Source organism: Perna viridis, chromosome 1 (genome assembly GCF_037379345.1).
Source record: "Perna viridis isolate PV_CMFRI_1.1 ecotype Kerala chromosome 1, ASM3737934v1, whole genome shotgun sequence".
Taxonomy (NCBI): Eukaryota; Metazoa; Mollusca; class Bivalvia; order Mytilida; family Mytilidae; genus Perna; species Perna viridis.
Genome location: NC_142445.1, coordinates 1,562,266 through 1,583,706, shown reverse-complemented (window position 1 = coordinate 1,583,706; position 21,441 = coordinate 1,562,266). Strand labels below are relative to the sequence as shown.

The 21,441-nt window shown below is 34.3% G+C and overlaps 2 protein-coding genes and 1 pseudogene across 10 annotated transcripts in view; 2 read left to right on the top strand and 1 right to left on the bottom strand.

The window, feature by feature from the left end:
• LOC148626797 (plexin-A2-like) overlaps positions 1–20,751 on the bottom strand; it is a 64,513-nt gene extending 43,762 nt beyond the window's left edge. For 2 of the 7 annotated variants that reach the window (XM_088592277.1, XM_088592777.1), the window contains exons 1-2: positions 20,669–20,751; positions 7,304–7,428 (exon numbers count right to left, since the gene is read on the bottom strand). The gene's annotated coding sequence lies outside the window, so the exon portion shown is untranslated. Of the gene's footprint in view, positions 1–5,593; positions 5,788–7,303; positions 7,429–12,075; positions 12,166–20,668 lie in introns of those variants that run through there. The other 5 variants (XM_088592363.1, XM_088592620.1, XM_088592450.1 and 2 more) reach the window with 5 other exon arrangements.
• Positions 13,915–15,157, top strand: LOC148626798 (uncharacterized; annotated as a pseudogene).
• LOC148626796 (plexin-A2-like) overlaps positions 20,724–21,441 on the top strand; it is a 100,815-nt gene continuing 100,097 nt past the window's right edge. Inside the window, exon 1 of one of the 3 annotated variants that reach the window (XM_088592151.1) lies at positions 20,724–20,858. The gene's annotated coding sequence lies outside the window, so the exon portion shown is untranslated. Of the gene's footprint in view, positions 20,859–20,973; positions 21,118–21,441 lie in introns of those variants that run through there. The other 2 variants (XM_088591980.1, XM_088592070.1) reach the window with 2 other exon arrangements.

Genomic DNA, 21,441 nt, shown 5'->3' with positions numbered 1-21,441 from the left:
AATCAACTGCCAAGGTTTTGAACATTTATGATGGTACTTAAGTAAATAGTTTTGTTTTTATGTGATTTAAAGCTGACAGAAAACTTGTACACTGAAGAGTTACCCTATGTAAAAGCCTCTTTGAGAAATAAATAACTAATTGTAATTTGATGGGAAAATAAGCCCAGATTACCAAAATATGATGATAATGAAGTTTACATATTTCTCTTCACCAACCCATCTGTATGCAATCAGAGTTATCAAAGACCAGAGAATTCCCTTTTGACTTTGAAGTTATAAGAAACAACTTATGGTTTTCTCAGCAAGCTATCATAAATGTGTTATTTTGTCTAGGTGTTTTGGGTATTACAGATCAGTCCTTTTAAGAATTAGGAATATGTAAAATAAAGTATTACAGGTTTTAATGAAATTGGTATATCACCCAGATATAAAAAGAGCAATGCTTACAAACTTGATATCCCCACTCCTCCATTTGATAACATGCACCTTTAAACTTCCATTTTGAATTGAATAAAAATCTAAAATAGGAGGTGCACCATGTAATAAAGATTTTGTGAAAGTTTCATTCAATTCCATACAGTGGTGTAGCAGATAAGAAATAGGTCACCCCATGTCCCCATGTTCACAAATGACAAAATCCATGTTTCACTATGTGAAAACCCCAAATTCATTTAGATCAAATTCTAAAATAGGAGGTGCAAAATGGGAACATGTAATAAAGATTCTGTGAAAGTTTCTTCAAATCCATTCAGTAACTGATAAGAAAAAGGTCCCCAATGTCCCCATTTAACAAATGACAAAGTCCATGTTTTGCTATGTGAAACCCCCAAATCTTTTTTTTAATCCAGTACAGTGTATACTAAAACCAAGTTTAATAAACTTTCTATAAGCCATATCAGCTTAAACTAGACTATTTTTTCTGGCCGAAGTGTTGCTTGCACTTGACTAATTGTTCTGGCTGAAATATAGCTTATACTGAACTAATGATTTTGGCTGAAGCGTAGCCTACACAGGGCTTATGGTTCCAGCTGAAGTGTAAATTACACTTGACTAAGGGTTCTGGCTGAAGTGTAGCCTGCACTGGACTCATGGTTCTGGCAGAAGTGTAGCTTACACTGGACTAATAGTTCTGGCTGGAGCGTAGTCTACACTGGACTAATGGTTCTGGCTGGAGCGTACTCTACACTGGACTAATGGTTCTGGCTGGAGTGTAGTCTACACTGGACTCATGGTTCTGGCGGAAGTGTAGCTTACACTGGACTAATGGTTCTGGCTGGAGTGTAGCCTACACATGACTAATGGTTCTAGCTGAAGTGTCAAGTATACAGTACAAAGAAAAACTGGCTTTCTCTTATAGTGATTAGTAGTGATACTTTATAACTGATAGACACAACTTATAAAACAGTTATCTATTACACAAAAATCATCTGTTCACTTAAGTTCTTTGTTGAAGGATTGGTATAAACTAGTTAGTACATTTGGTTTAACCTCTATAATATTCCTCTAAGAGAGTAGAGTTTAGTTCACTTTGTTAAGTAACATACCCTAAGGTTTAGATGTGATTTTTACAACAATGCATTAAACTGAAAACAACAAATCAAACATCTCAAGGTGTAAGTATAGTTGATATCTGGGAATGATGTTCTAGTTATACTCTGCCACATATTTGTAAATTTAAAGGCTACTGAATATCAAGGACCTGATTAAAGTGATCCTAATACTATCAGGCTTCTATGAAGCCAGGGTATAATTAACCTGGGTAACTGAATGATTGAAACTTTTTTCATAATATTCCAGGCTGATAGGGTCGAAGTTAAGTGATGATAAAAGAACAAGAATAACATAGCTAATAAAATATAAGGAGAATGGATATGGTGTCAAAGACAAAGAAAAATGTCAGCTCAAGGCCACCCATGGGTCTTTAATGAATGATGAGGAACCCCTTACCCCAGCTGCCCCAAAACAACATTCATTATTCAGGTACAGTGAATTTCCTCAAGCTCTATATACTACAGCAACATAAAGTAGACTGAAAGTGATAGTGAAACAAGACATACAGGGGCCAGAAATTCCTGACGTGGGACAGGTGCAACAAATGTGAGAGGATTAATAGCTAATAAACTAGTCTTACTTCAGCATGTATGAGCATACTTTGTACACATCAGTAATTATGTGTTTTGATTTTGACATTTTTACCAAGAGCATGTATCCCCAACGTTACCTATGGTCGATAAGTTTCCAAAGATGAGGAAAGGAACAAACTGACTGTCGTACATGTAAGACTGACTTTGCTAGTCTACTCATGGAAACATAAACTTGACACACCTACATGGATGGTGGTGTCCAAAAATCTTCATTTTGGGGGTGGACAAATATGAAAGTATTGGTTTTTACACTTCTGTTAAGGGATAGAATTTGCTTACTTGATTTCAATGAGAAAGACTGGAACTGTCCTCTTTTAGTTTCAAGAACACATCATTTTGACAAACTAACCAGATCAAAGTCTCTGATCTTACAGGAACTCATTCTAGCTATAAAACTTGTCAACATACTCATAAGTGAACTAAGATGCAATCCATGTAAAAGGGGCTGCCAAGATAAAGGACAAAAATTTCATCCCCATGGCCATTTTTACCTCTTAGCCAACACTTTATTTGCACTGAGTGCTTTGGAATGATATTATTGCCTTTGTGGTTTATTCAGCATTAATGGAACTGAATTAATTTACCAGTATATCTAACAATTCTTAAATGATTTAAGAAAACAAAGAAAAAGGGCAAAATAGATTTGACATTTCACTGACTTGCATAAATCATATGAGAATGTTCTGGTAAAGAACACAACCCAACACTTTTGACTTGAAATCATATCAATCAGAGAATATTTTTCATGGTTCAGTCCACATGGCCAAATATTAAAACATAAATAAAATGTGTAAGATTCCAGAAACATCTAAGGATAAAAGGAATTTTGCCAGAAGTCTGAGAGAGTCTCTCACCTTATGTACGAGAACTGGCAGTGTTGAACACCATAAGTACCTTAAGAACTGAAATGCTATGAAAGATGTCGATCTGTATGTTTTGATTTAATGTACTTGTTTATACTTACAGTAAATGGCAAATGTATGTAATTTTAATCTTGTAAGAAAAATATACATGTAAATGAAATGAAAATAGAATATCTAATTAAACTGCAGACCAATTCATTACTCTTCAACAGATATTTCTATAATTTTTTGCAGGGACACATCAGTTTCCTGAAACTGATTTCAGTACCAGACACAGAACCAGTAACCAGTATAATGGGGAACCAGAGACTTTTGATCAAGGAGTTTTCTGAAGATGTGTATTAGCAGCTTCATGGTAATTTATTTGCAGCTATGCATAGAAGATCTATTGACTCATAGCAAGAAACATCATTTTATTGTATAATAATGAAATTGAAAATCATCTTTGTTGTTTAGTTTTCAGCTTTTGGTTTCTAGCCTAAAGGAAAATTTTAAGAGAAGCAGATGGCTTTAATGTTGTAAAAAGTTTTCTGATCCTTTTTTTAGTGAATAACCAGTCTTTATCGATTTTTTTTCTTGTTTAAACAGAACCTTGTGAAGTAATTTATGTTCAGAACAGGATAGTTCAATGATTCTTCTGTCAAGAACAGACATAAAGAACCTTCTAGACTAACCTTGACCTTTAATTTGATATCAATTTTAATGCAAACTTAATTCTAATGGTAGATACAAAGAAATGTGTTTAAAGCATCCCTTTTTAATACTATTTTACACTTTGCAACATGATATATTAAAACATGTCAGAAATTTCACATAAATGTACTCATATAAAGAAAACAAGTGCTTTCTTTAACAAAAATAGCAGACATGGTAAAATTTGTTCTTTTTACTTATAATTTTCTACATTTCATTCAGGAAATAACACATAGCACCCAATTTCAATTTCTGATGCATTTTTTTTAATGCCACTTAATTATCAGTATTTGGCCAATCAAGAAACAGAATTTCGATCAGGTGACTTGCGTTTCCATGGAAAAGCGTCTTTAAGGTCAAAGGGTAAAAAGCGAAACTATATCGACCGTGTCGGTAAAATTATCCTCACACATTCTTCCTGGTCACCCAACTGTATATCATACTTTATTTAATGTTATAATAAGATAATTAATCGGAAATAGTTTATAACCAAAATAAGACCACACGGCAAAAGAAGGTCCAGATTTAGTGAAAGGGTTCATAAATTGTCCAGTTTTTCTCCATAAATTATTAATATTTGCAACATAAACTTTAAATTTTGTGACATTAATATGGAGAAGTGAAATTACAGAATTTATTTCACAATGTGAATTATCGATATATATAATACACAATGAACATTTGATAATACACTGCAAACAATATGCTAAAACATTTTATATCATTTTGTAAAGTCTGAAACCCTAACTGTTTTTTTTTCTTATGTTTTTCCTTTTCTTTTCCTTCCAATAAATTTTATAAGGCCTTCCTTAAATAATAACAAAATTTTGGTCAATGATATGCCTCAATGTAAACTTTCTTCAAGAACATGAAGTTGCACATGTTGTCTTGCTAAGTATACCCCTTTACATCAAGGTCAAGGGTCACTAACCCTGCTTCACCACCCATTGTTTCAAGGTTGTCACTCCACATGCAATATCTTGAGGGTGGAAGAAATAACAACCCTGACTTCAGAGACTTAGGTAACAAATACTTGTACTCGTCATCAACATATAGTATATCAAAAGCTTAACTTCAATGATAAAATGTTACATTTAGTACACTATTTGTTACATTAACAAAATGCTTCACAGGGCACAGCTTGATTCAACTGCAGAGGTTGAACCTTGAAATTGGGGCAAATATGGACACAACATTCAAGCTTGATACAGCTTTGAAGTTTAATTGACAAAGGATAAGAATCTGAGCAGAATTGAAGTGCCACCCCCTTTTGACCCTTGTTTCCTAAAAGGTCCCTGTCACAACCTCAAAAAAGCAATCCCAACATTCCTTTGGGAGAACAAAACTCTGTCACGTTCAAAGTTCATTAATTCTGGAATTGAGGTTGTCATAACATAAGACAAACATTAAACTATCTAAGAAAAAAAAACTTTGTTACAGTCTGGACATGATCTGTATTGGACAGATGTACAGAAGAACAGACTGATCACAAAAATGGTCAGCCACTTTTCGTATTGGGGCTATAATAACTTTATACTGACCTTACTAAACAAAGTACTACAATGATCACGTTATTTACTACATACAAGTTACAGAAGAACTGAGAATGGACTTCTATTTCAACTTTAAAAATTTGATCTTTAAACTTAAAGGTTTATCGCTATTTTGTTTAAAGTCCCTTTGATCTTGCTATATGATAATTTTCAATCTCACGCCAGTCGAGTGAGAATGAAAATTATCGCTAGTTTCTATGCCCTTGCGTGACATAAAAGCAACAGCGTAGGAATATTTGACGACCCAAATAACCATCTATTTGTCTACTGCCTATGAAATAATGGCTAATTTGTGGCATTTCTAGTTTATAATGGAAAACTATTAAATACAGTAACTTACCCAGTTAAAATGAATAAATCCCAAAATTATTCCACAAATTTTAAACGTGACCGTCATAGTTAACCAATTTTTTTTTTCAAATGATGTGATCACAGCTGGCCAACACATGTGACATCATGTAGCACGTCGCCGAAAAACAGCCCCTAAAGGACATTTGCAGCGCTTATAAAACTTACATATTTAGGTCAGGAAAACTAAAAATAAAAGAAAACTAATACTTTACAATTCAGCAAAACAGCGATAAACAGATTATTAAATATTTTTTCAACTCGCGGGAGTTTCTCATGCTCATCTCGACTTGCGGCAAAGTCGCTCGACGAGATGAGCATGAGAAACTCCCTCCAGTTAAAAAAATATTACATAATCTAATATTATTGGCTTCTCCAGACTACACTTTAGGTTGTACTATACAGTTATGATTGGGGTATGATGTCCTTTATACTAAATTCACCTGGTCTCATTTAGTACAAATTAAAAGCGTGAAAATTTGTGGAAATATTGATTGGTGGTACAGAAGTATATGCAATACTTGTACCAGTTGGCTGTTTCTCAAAAGTGCATAATTTCACACAAATTTTCAGAATTAAAATCATAAACAGATGAGCAGAAAAAGGTACACTTATTTTTTTGTTCATTACAACAATAACATGCCTGCAAGCTTTTCCTGGCAGTTTTAAAGTGCCAGATATTTAAAAGAGGGCATCTAAACTTTGTCATGAAAACTGATAATATTTTTTCCATTCAGTTACAATAGCTACAGATTTTTATGATAGAATATAAAAGGATATCTATCATTTTAAGGATCTCAATAATTTAAGGATTTGAAAAATGTACATTTGTTAGATTTGCAGGTTTTAGTGTCTCAAAAGAGTATTTTTTTTACAAAAAAATTGACATAAAATTATCTGCCTAGCCTATTAATTGAGTGAAACCATTTATGGATGGACAATGAACAATTGAAATAAGCACGAGCAGTGTTCTAGGTTTTTTCAGAAAATTGAGGTTCTCCTCAGGAAAAATCCATACAAAATCAACTTTCCCACACTCAATGACTGCTTTCCTAACAAAACAAATCCTTACAGCATATGAAGTTTTCAACTTGCCACGGGAAAGTGTAACTAAGTACCTAACTTTCCCTGAACCAAATTTCACTTGCCCCGGGTAACGGAAAATAGGAATCCTAGAACACTGATGAGTCATTAAATTTCAGTTTTTTTTCATTCACAAATTTAAGGCCATTATTGAAGGGACAATTTTTGCAATCTGAGGGAAATCATTCGTATATGGTTAGCACTAACTCCCCATGTAACAGTATATAATACAGAGATTAAGTCAATAATATAACTAAAATCAATTACTGAGATAAATAATCCTGTATGTCCATAAAACAAGAAAGATTATGTCCTGATATGACTAACAAGTCACTTTTACTGTCATTAATGGACTAACTAAATACAAAAATCACTGATATTCCTGATGAAAAATATCAATTACCAATTTGCTTCAATTTACATAATATGCATTTGAAATGCAATGGGCACTGAAACCATCATTATAATAAATGATGATTTAGTAGAAAGCATACAAGTTATCAAAAATAGAAAAGTTTTATCTTTAGTTGAAGAGCAAGGAGGGAAAAAATTTTTTTTTGAAATGCAGAAATAAACTGAAAAATAAATAAAAGAACAAATTTATGGAAACAAAACTCACCGAACAAAATATGGTAGAACTCACCATGGGTTTATTTTCTCCGTATGTTATGACTCATCAGATTACTCACATCCAAGAGCAATATATTGATTTTTGGTCCAAGAATGATATAGTCATTCAACCATCTGTAAATAAAATACAATGTCATTATCTGGTCAATTAACACTTAAGGAATATTGAGATTATTTTCTATAATTTCATGATAACTATTCTCTAGTGACTGAAAAGAAGACAGCAAGTCTGACTCCAAATCTTGTGTATGACAAAGAAATCTCTGAAATGTCTCTAAGTTGAGAGAGGAAAGCAACAAAAACATTATTTGCTACATTACTATGAAATAACAAAACATTTTTTTTATATATAAAATGAGAATAGGTATAGTGAATATGTCAAAGAGAAAACAACACCATCGGGATAAAAATGTCAGCCCAAGGCCACCCATTAGTCTTCAATGAACCACAAAGAAACCCTCACACCACAGTGCAGGCTGCTGCTGGCCCTATAACAACATTATGCAAAGGTACAGGTAGAGTTGCCCATATATATTCAAGTAACATAAAAAATAACTAATGGTGAAAACAAAACAAGACATACAGAAGCCAGAGACTCTGGACAAGTGCAAACAATGGGGCTGGGTTAAAGTACTTTGGCATGATCACAACCTTCCCCCCATTAAATTTTGGCCCCTGTGGAAAAAAAATATTACACAATTACACAATTAAACACACCTAAAAATCAGTTCAAAAAGGTCTGAGTCCTTGTTACAATGGAAATAAATAAACTAACATAAATTACAGATATACAAACTAAGGACAAACTAGCAGTTAACTGACATGCCAGCTCCAGACCAAACCTACAAAAAGTTATATCTCCATCATATGTAAAATCAACACCAATTCTTCCCATGTGGGGTTGAGAACCATGGTACATCATAAGTCATACAATAAGGACACAAATCATGTCATGCCAAAAACTGCCATTAAATACTGGTATAGTATTTGAACTTCTATGTAAAGACCCTATGAATGAATCAATGTTAATACCAAACTAGAGGCTCTAGAGAGCCTGAACTGCTCATCTGGTCAAAAGTAGTTTTTTTAGCATTCTAAAGCTTGACTCTTGACCTTACTGTACTATTGTCACAAGAATCATTTAATCAATAGAGTTATTTACCTGGTTTTCATATTAAAAAATAAACCTCTCATAGTCATTTTTTGACTCTTCGTGAGCAATGACTAACATTGGTCAACAAATCTTAATGAAAATTTTGGAATAGGTTGGTCTCACCATACAGATCAATTTTACCCTGTCAGAATTAAGCTCAACTCATTTGTTTAGGAGTCACTTTCATAAATCTTCAATTTGACCCCTATGGTCAATTTATAGTAACATTGGCCATGGTTTTAACCAGCAAAAATCCACACACATAGAATGTTAAAGATATTGTAAGGTACAATCATGCCAAGTTTGGTTACATTCCATCCAGTAGTTTTGGAGATGATTTTCTAAGTTGGGAATACAAAAACTTTGGAAAAAAATCCATTTCATGACCCAAAACTCATTCATCTGTCAATGGATCTTTCTGAAAATTTCAGCACAAGTCCAACTTATCACACTGAACAATTTTACTCCTTGTCAGATTTAAGCCAAATCCAGTTGTTTTTTTGAGTTAAATGCAAAATTCTACAATTTGACTCCTATTTCTATTTTTAGTAATAATGGCCATGTTTTTTTCGCAAGAAAAAAAATCCCTATCCAGATTGTAAATGATATTCTACGGAACATTTATGCTAAGTTTTGTTTCAATTCATCCACTTATTTCAGAGGAGAAGTTTTTCAAAGATGGAAATGTAAAATTCAGTAAAAAAAATCCATTACAGGACTCAACTAATTCTTCCATCAATGGGACTTTCTGAAAATTTTGGCATGGGTCCAACCCATCATGCTGAACAATTTTACTTCTTTTGAGTTATGTGCAAAATACTGTAATTTGACCCCTATGGTCTATATTTAGTAACGGGGGCCATATTTTCACAAAATCAAAAATGTCCACCTACAGATTGTTAAAGATGTTCTAAATAACATTCAGACTAAGGTTTGTTTCAATCCACCAAGTACTTTCAGAGGAGAAAATTCTCAAAGTTGAAAATGTAAAATTAAGGAAAAAAATCAATTTCAGGATCCATAAATTAATCATTCAACTGAACTTTCTAAATATTTTGGCATAGATCCATCCCATCAGGCTGAACAATTTTCCCCAGACAGGTTCTACCTAAATGCAACCCTTACCAAGTTATTTCCAATTGTATGCAATTTGACCCCTATGGTCTATTTTTAGAAATGGGGGCAATGTTTTTAAGCAGATAAAAAATCTCACACAAGGAATATACATGCATAGTTTTGTCACATTCTATCAAGTAGTTTTAGAGGAGATGTTTGAAAAAGTTATCGGATGATGACAACAGACCAAGAACACATAGTGATGGCAATAGCTCACCTGGCCTATTGACCAGGTGAGCAAATCCTTAACAATTTGACATCAATATCATAACTATATCTCTTACGAATTCAACAAATTTCTATTCAATGGTTTAGTTAACTTATTAGATGAGTGTCAAGATGTCTTTGTTTTGGGCAGAATATTACATTAATCAAAGGGTAAGAGATACCAGCACATATAAATCATTTACAAGTACATCTGTATTCAAGAATGATTTCCTTGTATTGGTTGAAAAATTTTGTGAATGTTTTTACAAGCTTGTGATATCGAAAACCTTGATGTAGTAGTTCCTTGGTTAGATAAAGATTCCTTTCATTAAAATCCGAAACATTGTTATAAATACAAGCAAACTGAACTTATTGTGATATTTAAACAACATATGATGGTAAAGGATAGTTGACAATAGGGAAGAAAAATCATCCCTTTTATTGTAAATTTTAGTGTTAAGTTAACCATTATTGACAGCTCTACATGATGTATATCTTTAGTATAAATACTGAAGTCATCATTATTTAGAGCCAAGGTATTGTCCAAATATCCAAATATCTAAAGGTGTTAATAAATTTTTCAACTAAATCTTGTTTGGAAGAGTCTTTATTTATCCTATCAAAAAATTGTGATGTGTAATAGTAGAGAAAGAGGTCTGCAATAAGTGATGGGTAATTGTTTCCTATAATCATTTTCTACTGTATGCAGCAATGATTATGTTAAAATACAATCTCTTAGCTTGATTTATTTTAATTCAAGGTTATGATTTACTATTTGTTCTGGTTTCTTACAAAATTTGTTTTGTGATTTAAATATAGAACTTGAGAAGCTTCTCAGAGTATGGCAAAAAAAATGTACTGTTTCAGTCAATAATATACCGTAATTACTAAAGTTAATCTAATGCTTTACATAGCAGACTATGATGTTAAAGGTTGTCCTATTGCCTGGAACAAGTGAAAATACCATTCAGTCAAGTAAAAATTAAATCATACTTGCCCAGGGGACAACCAAATTTAATTTATTTTTCTACAAGTATTTTCCAAAGGACAACCTAAATTTCAGCTTGGGGAAGTTTGATACCCTGCATAGCTATATATGACCACAGAGGTCAAACCCTTTACAGAACAAGTATTGCCAAGCTTGATACAGTTTCTAATAAAAGTGTATCCATGGGAGACTGTGTGTGTTTTCTAATAATTTTCATCAACTAGATACCACATTAATGTACTGAAATGGCAACAATGAAATAAATTGCATAGCATTATTTCACCTTGAAATAAAGGGAAATAACTCTTTGGTCCATTTATAACTTGGCTGATTCATCAGAGATCTTTGAACATTTATTCTGAGTCATCCACTATTGATACAGAAAGATCCCTGTTTTTTTCTGACACCATAATGAGTTTAACATTGTAATGAAACAATAAAACTGGTGGGATATAATGTACTCTGTGCTGCCCAAACCATATCACAGGATCTGCCTGCTTACTACATGTTTGACCCACACAAGTTTCTGACACAGAATGAATGTTCAAAGATCTTTTAAAATTTGCAATTAGACATTTCTCTATTATAATCCAATATACAGTGGTAGATTATAGTACATGTCAAAGAACCTTTAGAGTTTAATTTATGTTGAAAATGGACCAACGAGCACTTGTGAAAAGAAATTCAAGTTTATAGTTAAATTCAACATATAAAATATTCCCAAGAATTTCATGAAACTAGAACTGTTTGTTAACTTAAAGTGATAACCCCTGCTTGCAAAGTGAAATATTCTGCATTTACTTATCGAGTGATTTGGAAAGATGTGTGGTGAAAGGGAGACTATTCAATTGAAAAAAAAAATAACAACAATCAATTAGTGTGTAATTCTTATACCAGGGGATATAACTCTGGTAGCCTTGTTTATTATATCAAAATCTTTACCATCATTAAATGAAGAACAAGTTATTATTTGCAGCATAAACAATTTGAATTTTGTTTTTTTACAATTCAAGATTAAGATGGGTTTATATTTTAAAGCCATAATTTTTTTCTACTTTTTATTATGGTCTTAAATGGTTAAGGGGGGATAACTCAAAACTTTTTAGGATCAAAAGTATTATGCATTGTTTTTAAATGTAACTGTAATCAACATACTGTATTAAAATATATATAACTTCTTGGTTCTAATCTTACATGCATGAAGTAAAGCTGAAATAAAATTTTGATAAAAATCAGTAAGATTTCTTACATTAAAAAAAATGCAATTAGTTCTTTTCTACAATATACTATTTTTTACCTGTTAAAACAGCACAGTATGTGTGCATGTCCCAAACCATTTGTTAGCTTTTATTTCAATGTTTCCTCATTTTTTAAATTAATCTATTCTCTGAAAGAAAAATGTCAAGTTTTTTCAATTCTTTAAGAATTAATGTAAAATGCATTTAAAAACACTCAAGTCTTAACAAGCAGTTGTGTACAATAAGCCTACATTGATTTCAAAAATGTTGTGTGATAGCTTGTAATTGCAAATGAATGAGAGTGAGATCAATTAAATAAACAGACCCCAGAAGGCTCGAATCCCTCACCTAAAACTCATAATTCATTTTATGAATATAAGGAAAAACAATATTTAGGAATTGTAACTTATTTTCCTATCTGGTTCTTACACTAGCTATTATAATATAACTGTACACCAATTCTCATTGTGTGTATAATATACATGTACATGGATGAGTGGATTGAATCATAAATGTTACGTTACTGTCGGACCATGATTGGTATAATAAAACACTTTTAACTCAGAAATACAGGGCAAAGTCTGTGAAAATGGACATTTTTTCTTCCAAGGGCAAAAACTTCTAGAAGAAGTTTTATTTTTTAACCTGGGTTCAGTTGAATTTTTCATAGGGCAGATCAGTAATCGCAAGAACTTGAGATAAAGGACACTACAGGCACTAGGACTAGGAAATCTCACGACCAACTTTACAACAAACATGATGACTTCTCATTTCGTATTGTCATTTTTCCTAAAGTAAAAAAGGAACCCCATTTCTGTACCATCAGTTAATAAGCCATAATGCGTCACCCTTTTGAAATATATTGTCAATAAATACTGTATGAATATCTAAAATACAGATCCATAATGAAAAGAAGCTTCCCTCACAGAACACCTTTTTAAATGTTTTCAAGTCATCCCTTTTACATCAACCCTCCCCCTTTTCAAAAAAAAAAAAAAAAAAAAAACCAAAACAATAACAAATAAACCCACTATATATCGCTTGTACCAGTAACCATAGTGTTTTACCTGATTGTGTCTACACCACTTTGTAATTCAATCCTATTGGACATGTTATCACTAGTGACATAAATAAAGTTGAAAATACTCATTGCAAGGAATTATTATAAAAAGCCTATCATATCAACTAAACTTCATTGATTGACACATGTGAAGAATATGCAACAAAATTAACTAAAACTGAGACACTTTCTAATTGAGTAATGTCCTATAAGTCATTTTTTTCTCACTGGAATTTAGCACCTCAGAATGTCAATAAAATCAAGAATCTTCATCTTTTTACAATCCCCAGGTTAAAAAATTTAAACATATCTTCATGACAAGTTTGTTTTTGTGCCAGCAGACAAAGCTCCTCACTACTGCACTTCTGTACAAAATACCCTATATTGTCTTAACAATACACTCGGCTATCAAACATATTTTAAATCACTCAGCACAATACACATACTAAAGGAAGACAAAATTACCAATCATGTGTCAGTTTTAATTCCTTTGATATTCCTTAAGTGATGAAAATATGGCTCTTTCTTCTTTTCATTGGACACCTACACTTTTCAACACAAAGGTCATTACAGACAGAGATATATTGCTTGGTCTACCAAGTGCACAACTAATCTCTTCCCCAAACTCCTTACTACACTACTGACAGCAGTGAAGGATGAACTCAAGAGTTGCTGTGATAAAGCCTACTCTACAAGCGGCATGAATCAAATCTTGCTTCTCAAAAATTCGAACGACCTGTCTCTCTTCTGGTAGTTTTACCTTTTGTACTACACATAGTATAAAAACTTCTGATTTTTCTATATTATACACTATTTCCACATGATAAGTCAGTTCAGCATGATTATGTTCACCAATGTTTCTTTACAAAACAGTAGAAGATATGCTTGTCCAGTATTAGCTAGAGAAAAGGCTTATTTTGTGAAAAAAGGACACTCATTCAAACAAGGGTTACTCTGTTTTTTTATGTTATTAAGATGTTGGAATTTTTGGTTGACAACATTGTTGGTAGGTTTGGAGGTCAAACGCTATAGAAACCAATAAGGCACCATTCTTGTCCAATCTGTATATTAACAGTGCTGCTGCAGAAAAAAAAAAGAATCAACAATTGCCTAGAGTTTATCAGAGATTTTGTTATTACTCTTAACAGAAATTAAAGTTTACTTATATCTGATCCACCAAAAAGAACTTGAAATTAAACAGAAAATTGACGCACCTTCTTCATAACTACCTTAACTTACAGGAATACATTCAAATGTAAAATGATACAGGATGTTTGATATCAAAACTTTATGAAAAAAATGTGAGTATTTTAACTTTCCAATTATAAAGAGCAATCAAGGGAACCAAGGTTATAGCGGTAATCAAAAGAATGTAATCCAGGAACAAAGACCAGACATGGAAAACAGACATACACAACAAAGAACATTAAGTAACTGAAATCATACATACAAAGTAACAAAAGCAAATGAGCAAAAAACTTTCCCTTTCTTTAGTATATGTACAAGAAAGGGAAAGTGGAATATGTATAAATTAGGAATGGTAATGGCAGAAAATGTCCTACCCACTTCCCTATTTTATTGCTGTGATGGTAATCTTCGAACATACATCATGAGTGGCCTTCAGATAAATGTTGCCAGCATGAAAGAGCCAGATCTTCTTAATGTAATAAAAAGATTGGCTGTCAGAGGTGAGAGTACAACGCATTAAATTGAACAGGATTACACAGTCCCCTGTGTCAAGCATAAGGCCAGTCTCAGAGGCCAGGCATCACTCTGCCAGTACAAGCTTTGTGTAAAGAATCTGTATGCAACCATACATTCAATTATAGTGATGAGATTATCAAGGACAACCTTGTGGGAGGAATTGCAGATCCAGAAATTTGTCAGACCTGCTTGATGATCCAAAGTCAGACAGAACACTGGAAGAGACAGTGCCATTTATTACATAGAAAGAACAGGGTAAAGTTACCAGGAGTGCAGTTGGAGATTCAGCCAGTGCCGCCTTTGCCAGAACCATAAACAAACACAACTGGAGTAAAATGTTGGCCATGTGGTGGTCCTGCTCATGGACAGAGGAATGATCACAAGGCCAGATCATGAAGTTGTGAGGCCTGGACATTCACATGTGCGAAATGCAAAGTTAAAGGCCATTATACCAAGTCAAGTAGCAAGTGTACTACCAGTGGGTCCTGGGGACACCATAATGCATCTTCAAGAGCCTGCCTCCAGGTCAGCAACTCCACAATCAGGGGCAACCAAGAGAACAACATCGAGATACAGACCATGACAGAGTTAAGTATGTCTACAACCAACTGTGCATCACATCTGAACAGCATAAACAAACAGCACGTCTTGATCATCATGTCTTTAATGGACAGTGGGTAGCTCAACCCTCGAAACCCCACCCAATGCTTTTGGTCAGCATGACACCTCAACCTAAGGACCATGCATATTTTGGACATCCTATGCAGGACACAGAGTGCCAAAGTTCAATCATACCTCTACAGACAGCCAGTAACCTTGGAATAAAAGAAAGGGATATCCCAGTGAAGCTTGTCATATGTGGGGCCATAAAAGAAGACCTTGGTGTAATTGGAGCTGTTGCTGTAAACATTACAATTAAAGATGGTACAAACTAAGCCATATCAACATGGCTACTGAATTATGTTTCTAATTCCATAAAAAGAGCCTTTATTTGCAGGGAGGCACTCACCTCTCTTGAAATTATCCATGCAGACTTCCCAAATGTTATATTGGGAGTACCTTCAAACATTACTGCTGCTAAAGAGAACTCAGAGGAAAAGTTACATGGTCCTGCAAACGACACCAACCCACACACCCTCCCCTTCCCACAACTTTACATTGTACCTCCAGGTATAAAGGCCACAGAGGATAATGTGGATACATTGAAAGAATGGTTTCTTGATTACTATGGTGCTACAACATTTAATGTCTGTGAATATCAACTATTACCACTCATGGTGTGAGCCCCTCCAACTCCATATTGATCCTAAAGCCAAACCAGTTGCAGTTCACAAGCCAGCCCTTGTGCCAATCATGATAAAGTCTATCCTGACCTGGAGAGGGATGTTACAATTGGTGTCCTGGAAAGAGTCAGTCAAAATACACCTACAACTTGGTGGTAATAAGAAAAGCTGATGGCACACTAAGGCGGACTAGACTTGAAACCACTAAACTGCGCCAGACCCATTACATCCCAAGCCCTTTTCACCTTGCAGACAAGGCCCCTCAAGGTATGAAAAAAAAACAGACATAGATGCCTGGAATGGATATGACTCAGTTCCTGTTAGGGAAGAAGAACGCCACTTTGCAACATTTATTACCACCTGGGGCCGTTACATGTACAAAAAGGCTCTACAAGGATTCAAGGTCAGTGGAAATGTCTACAACAAATGACTTGATACTGTTACATTTATAACAGATTTCAAAGATAAGGTGAAATGCTTGGATGACACATGTATGTGGGCAAATTCCACTGAAGCAGCATTTTTTCAAGCATGTGAATGGCTAGACCTGTGACCTTATAATAAGATTACACAGAATCCAAACAAGTTCCAAGCCAAAGACATTGTTGATTTTGTAGGGCTCACAATTACCTCAACTTACAACCAAGTATCAAATTTCTTGATGCCATATGCAACTTCCCAACACCAACTGATATCACTGGTGCAAGAGCTTGGTTTGGGCTAATTAACCAGGGAGCATATGCATTCGCCATGACAAAACAAATGAAACCATTTCATGCTATGTTGAAACCTTCAACTACATTCCATTGGACAGATGAAGGCAGAGGTCTGCCTGTTTGATCCTAAGAGTATGGCATGCTTGGCTATAGACTGGTCTGTCGATAACAGGATTAATGTTGATGCAGAAGTACTGCAAGTGTGCTGGTAAGACCTTAGCCTGTTGTAATGATGGGTGGAAACTGCCTGGTAGCTGATTACATATCCACAGTCTCTGTCACAACAACTGCCTTGAATGCCAATTTCACAGTTGTTACATGGGACCACAACTTCAGACCCAATATTTGTGAATCTCATTAGACTGATAGAAAATGGCTTTCCTGAAGATTGCAAAATGCTAACAATGGATCTGCACCCATTTCACCACTTTGTCACAAGTCTGTGTACTGTTGATGGTGTAATTCTTATGGGACAATATATCTGCAACTGTTTCACTGGATGTTGATAAATTCCAAAGGGAATTACTGATCACAGAAATTCAATAGATCCAGAGACGAAAGCATCCCCAGCTCTGATTTTGTTTGGACGACCAATATGTGACACTATTTCTATACTGATGTGTAGATATTCACCTCACGAAACATGGAAAGAGATGATGTCTCATAGTGAAATGACTCTTGCGAAACATCATTCAAGAGAACATGAATGTTCAAATGAACACATACATCGCCTCCCACCCATTCAAGTTGGAGATCATGTCTACATCCAGAACCAAATGGGTAACCATCCCAAGAGATGGTAATGCACTGGAACGGCTGTTGAGGTACGACAGCACCACCAGCAAGTTATCTGTGTGGATGGCAAAGGAAAAGTTACTCTCTGTAACTGCCAACACACCACTTAACAGTATTTACTGAAACTTCCTTAAAAAATAGTTATGAATACCCCTGCTCCTTCAGTGACTACATTACCACAGATGCCCCAGAGTCCAATCAATCCACAGTCCCCCGCCATCACCTACAATTAGCCACAGTCAACCAGCTACATTGTACCATGAATGTTACTGAAGTCTCTACTCCAACACAGGCTACTAAGACAACTCTGATGCCTAAACATTAGTTGAGAAAGAGTTGAATGATAACAGCCAAAAGATGATTGAACTATCAAAGACCTGGATACCACGAGCACTTGCCTGGCTTCAGCCATACAATACAGCTAAACGAAAGAAGCTAATGTCGCCACACAGTCAGACCTAGTCGCCACAACAGGACTGATTCAGATCCAAAAAGAACAATAGTTTTGATAGACTCATCTATGTGAATGCTTTAGTATAGTAAAATTTGCTTTAAAAATTTGACAGTTCTGACATGTTTGGAAATTTTTCTGACCCTTCTATGCTTACAATGTCTTCCCTGTATCAATTTGATCTGATTGAGCATTGTAGCGAAAAGAGTTGTCACATTCTGAGACATATATATAACATGGATTTGCTGTGACAAGTCTCATTAATTTCATTAATTGTATAAATATGGAGTTTGAATGTTATATGGGATAGGCACTGCCTAAATCAACGAGCACCGTGAGCTTTACCATACTGCACATGTACGGTCTGTGCAAGACTCGTAAAAATAACAAAGGAAATTACAAAGAAGGGGGTCGACCTGGATGAAAATTTTAGCTTCGCAAGTGCAATACTTTTATTTAAAAATCTGTCTTGTTAATTAATGGGGGAGTTTTTTTTTTCAATAAATGCATAACTTGAACAATTTTCCCCACAAAATTCAAACCCCATACCCCTTCCCCTCGCTCTGAAAATGGTCAATAACTTTATAGCACTTCGCAATGCTTTACATTTTTAATCCCTTAAGGGCATCTCTAGCAACATCTATATAATTTTGGCCTGTCAGATCAATCTGTACAGATACCGGAAATATTACAGTTCTCGGCGGATGATGGGAATATTTTACACATATCATGTGACGTAAACAATATTCAGAAGACTGTCTGCAAATTCCAAACAAGAAAATGATTGCCTTTCCTATCTTAGAAAATCTATGCTTCGATTTTGATAATATAACCGGAGTTATATTTTTTCCGAGGCGGGTTAGGTTCTTGACAACAGCAACAGTGGAACAGCGGAGATATGCGTACGTACATTCACATGTTTCCCGAAGATTTTACATATATAAACATAACATTCACTTCTTTAAATAAGTAAAACAAATTACAAAAAAAGACTTGAAAACTATCAGAAAAGAGGAATTCATTTTTACTGAAATGTAATCTTAACCTGTATTTTTTTATTTGTTTGACTGAAGGAAATGATGAGTTTTCTTTGTAAGGACAGTCACTTTTTGTTACTTCCAGGACATGATTTTTTTTCGTTAGTATATTGGGGAACCTTAAGGGAAATTTAGAAAGTACATGTAATAACGGTAGAGCTCACACCGCTTCGTCGCGCTCGCTAAATTTCCTAAAATCATTGTGTTGATTTAATTAGAAGTATAGGAGAGTTCGCCAATCTCATTAGTGATGTCATATTCACTAATTTGCATATCATTAAGTGTCAAACTGGTTGGCAAATAAACAAATAAATAAACGATTGACAATTTCATGATTAGAATCCAAATTTTCAAAACTTTATAATTTTATATCCAATTTTGGTTCTATGAAATGTTTCATTTAGATAAAGTAATTCATATTAAGTATGTGAATTTATAACTCTTTTACTTGAAAAATAAATTTGTAGTGATATTTATATGTAAACCTCTATTTTTGTATAAAATTATAATTGATTGATTGATTGTTGGGGTTTAACGTCCGAGCAGCAATATTTCAGCTATATTCAGACGATGAACATGAAATGGATGACAAAATGAACATGAAATGATCAAAATGAAAAAAAAAGGATGGGGCACAAGGATAATAAGGTCTACAAATTTTGATTGCCACAAGAAAAAAGGGAGGGATGGGCAGGGTTGGGCAATTCAGCCTCCTGTGGCAGAGTGCAAAGGTTCCTATTCCTATCAATTACCACAGAAGAATTCTTAAACGTGCAAGGAACGTGGCATCTTTCCCAACACAGTGCACCACAATGGTTTGTGGTCAGGTTTTCCGTATTATAGCCTGACAACCCCAGCATGTAACATGCCTGGGGTACCCCATTCCACCACCTGGGGCACACATCCCAGTTGCTTTGTGGGCAGAGCGCCTCAGCCCCAGCTAGGTTTCTCAGCACTATTTAGTTGCCTTTAACGACAAGCTTAGCGCTGCTGCAGGCCTATTCTTTTAACACCCGGACCTGCACTGGGTACAATTAAAATCTTACGTACATGTAGTCTAATTACTGAATATTTATTTAAAAACTCCATGGATAAGAAGATATTTATTTGCAATGTTGGGAACCAAAAGAATTTTTTTAATTTTCTTTAAAAATAAATAAGTTATGATGATTTAAAGTGGATGTCCCATGCCACTCAATGTATTTTTTGCCAATCAAAACCAAATCAAAGATAAGTGATGACATCACGAAGAACTCTCATTTTTGATTGTGATACTTGTGTTTATTCATTAGATTCATCATTTGACAAGTGATTGCCGAGTAGTAAATAGTGATATATTCGATTTTATCTTAAACAAAATGAGTTGAAGCGAGGTACCCCCAAATATGGGATCCCCCTTGCGATATACTAGTGGGGCAACATATTTGATAGTGGGACCGGGGGCAAGCCCGTGTGTGAACTGTTAACCTTTCATAAGTTTCAACAGATCGAACTAATTCTTTAAACATTGTCACCGACTTCTTGACCGTAATACTAAATATATTTGTCACTTTTTAACTGATTCTTGCTTAACAGATTAAATGATTTAAATTTAACCGCCATATACCTGTGATCTTCACAAAACAACAAACAATGCGAACAAAGAGCTCACTGACCTCGATAGAGCACCATGCTACTTCCGGTTCAACGGCGCATGTGTTGAAAAAGTACAAGAGTGATAACACGAAAACATAGTAGCCGCATTTAAAGTTAATTTTGTGTTATTTTTCAGTGGATTTAGTACATATTTAGTAATGGTAAGTTTTCCATGGAATGATTAATTACATATCACCCGATATATTTGTTTTTCAAGTTGTTACAATATGAAAAATAAACTTGACAAAGTTGTGCAGAAGAAGTTCATTGACAAAAAAAATTGGTGGAGAGGGCATCCGGTAGTTTAAAGTGGATTAAAGTTATTTATTACCATACTTAAGAATGTGCTCATGAATGAATAATTCAGTTATAAATTTTGGATTTATTCTTAATGTGTAGGAGTTTATCTTTTAATGTCAGGTAGGGCGTTTTCCGGGATTTATTTTATAACAAAATGAGGAGATATTTTAGAAAATGATGACACACTTTACTGCCCATAAATTTTGTAATCCCACTGTTATATCAAATTTCTATTGTTACTGTTGTAAAGCAAGCTGTCATCGAACAAACTTAACCTCTCTGATTATGTCCATTCTATCAACTATGCAAAGTTTTTTTTTAACCTAAACCCTTGTCAAACATTTTAGTTGCAAGCAATTTTTGTTTTGTAAATGTTTTCAAGCAGATATGAATTTGAACTCCATTTAAGTTTAGGCAAATTTTAAGTATGCATATACTAGTGAG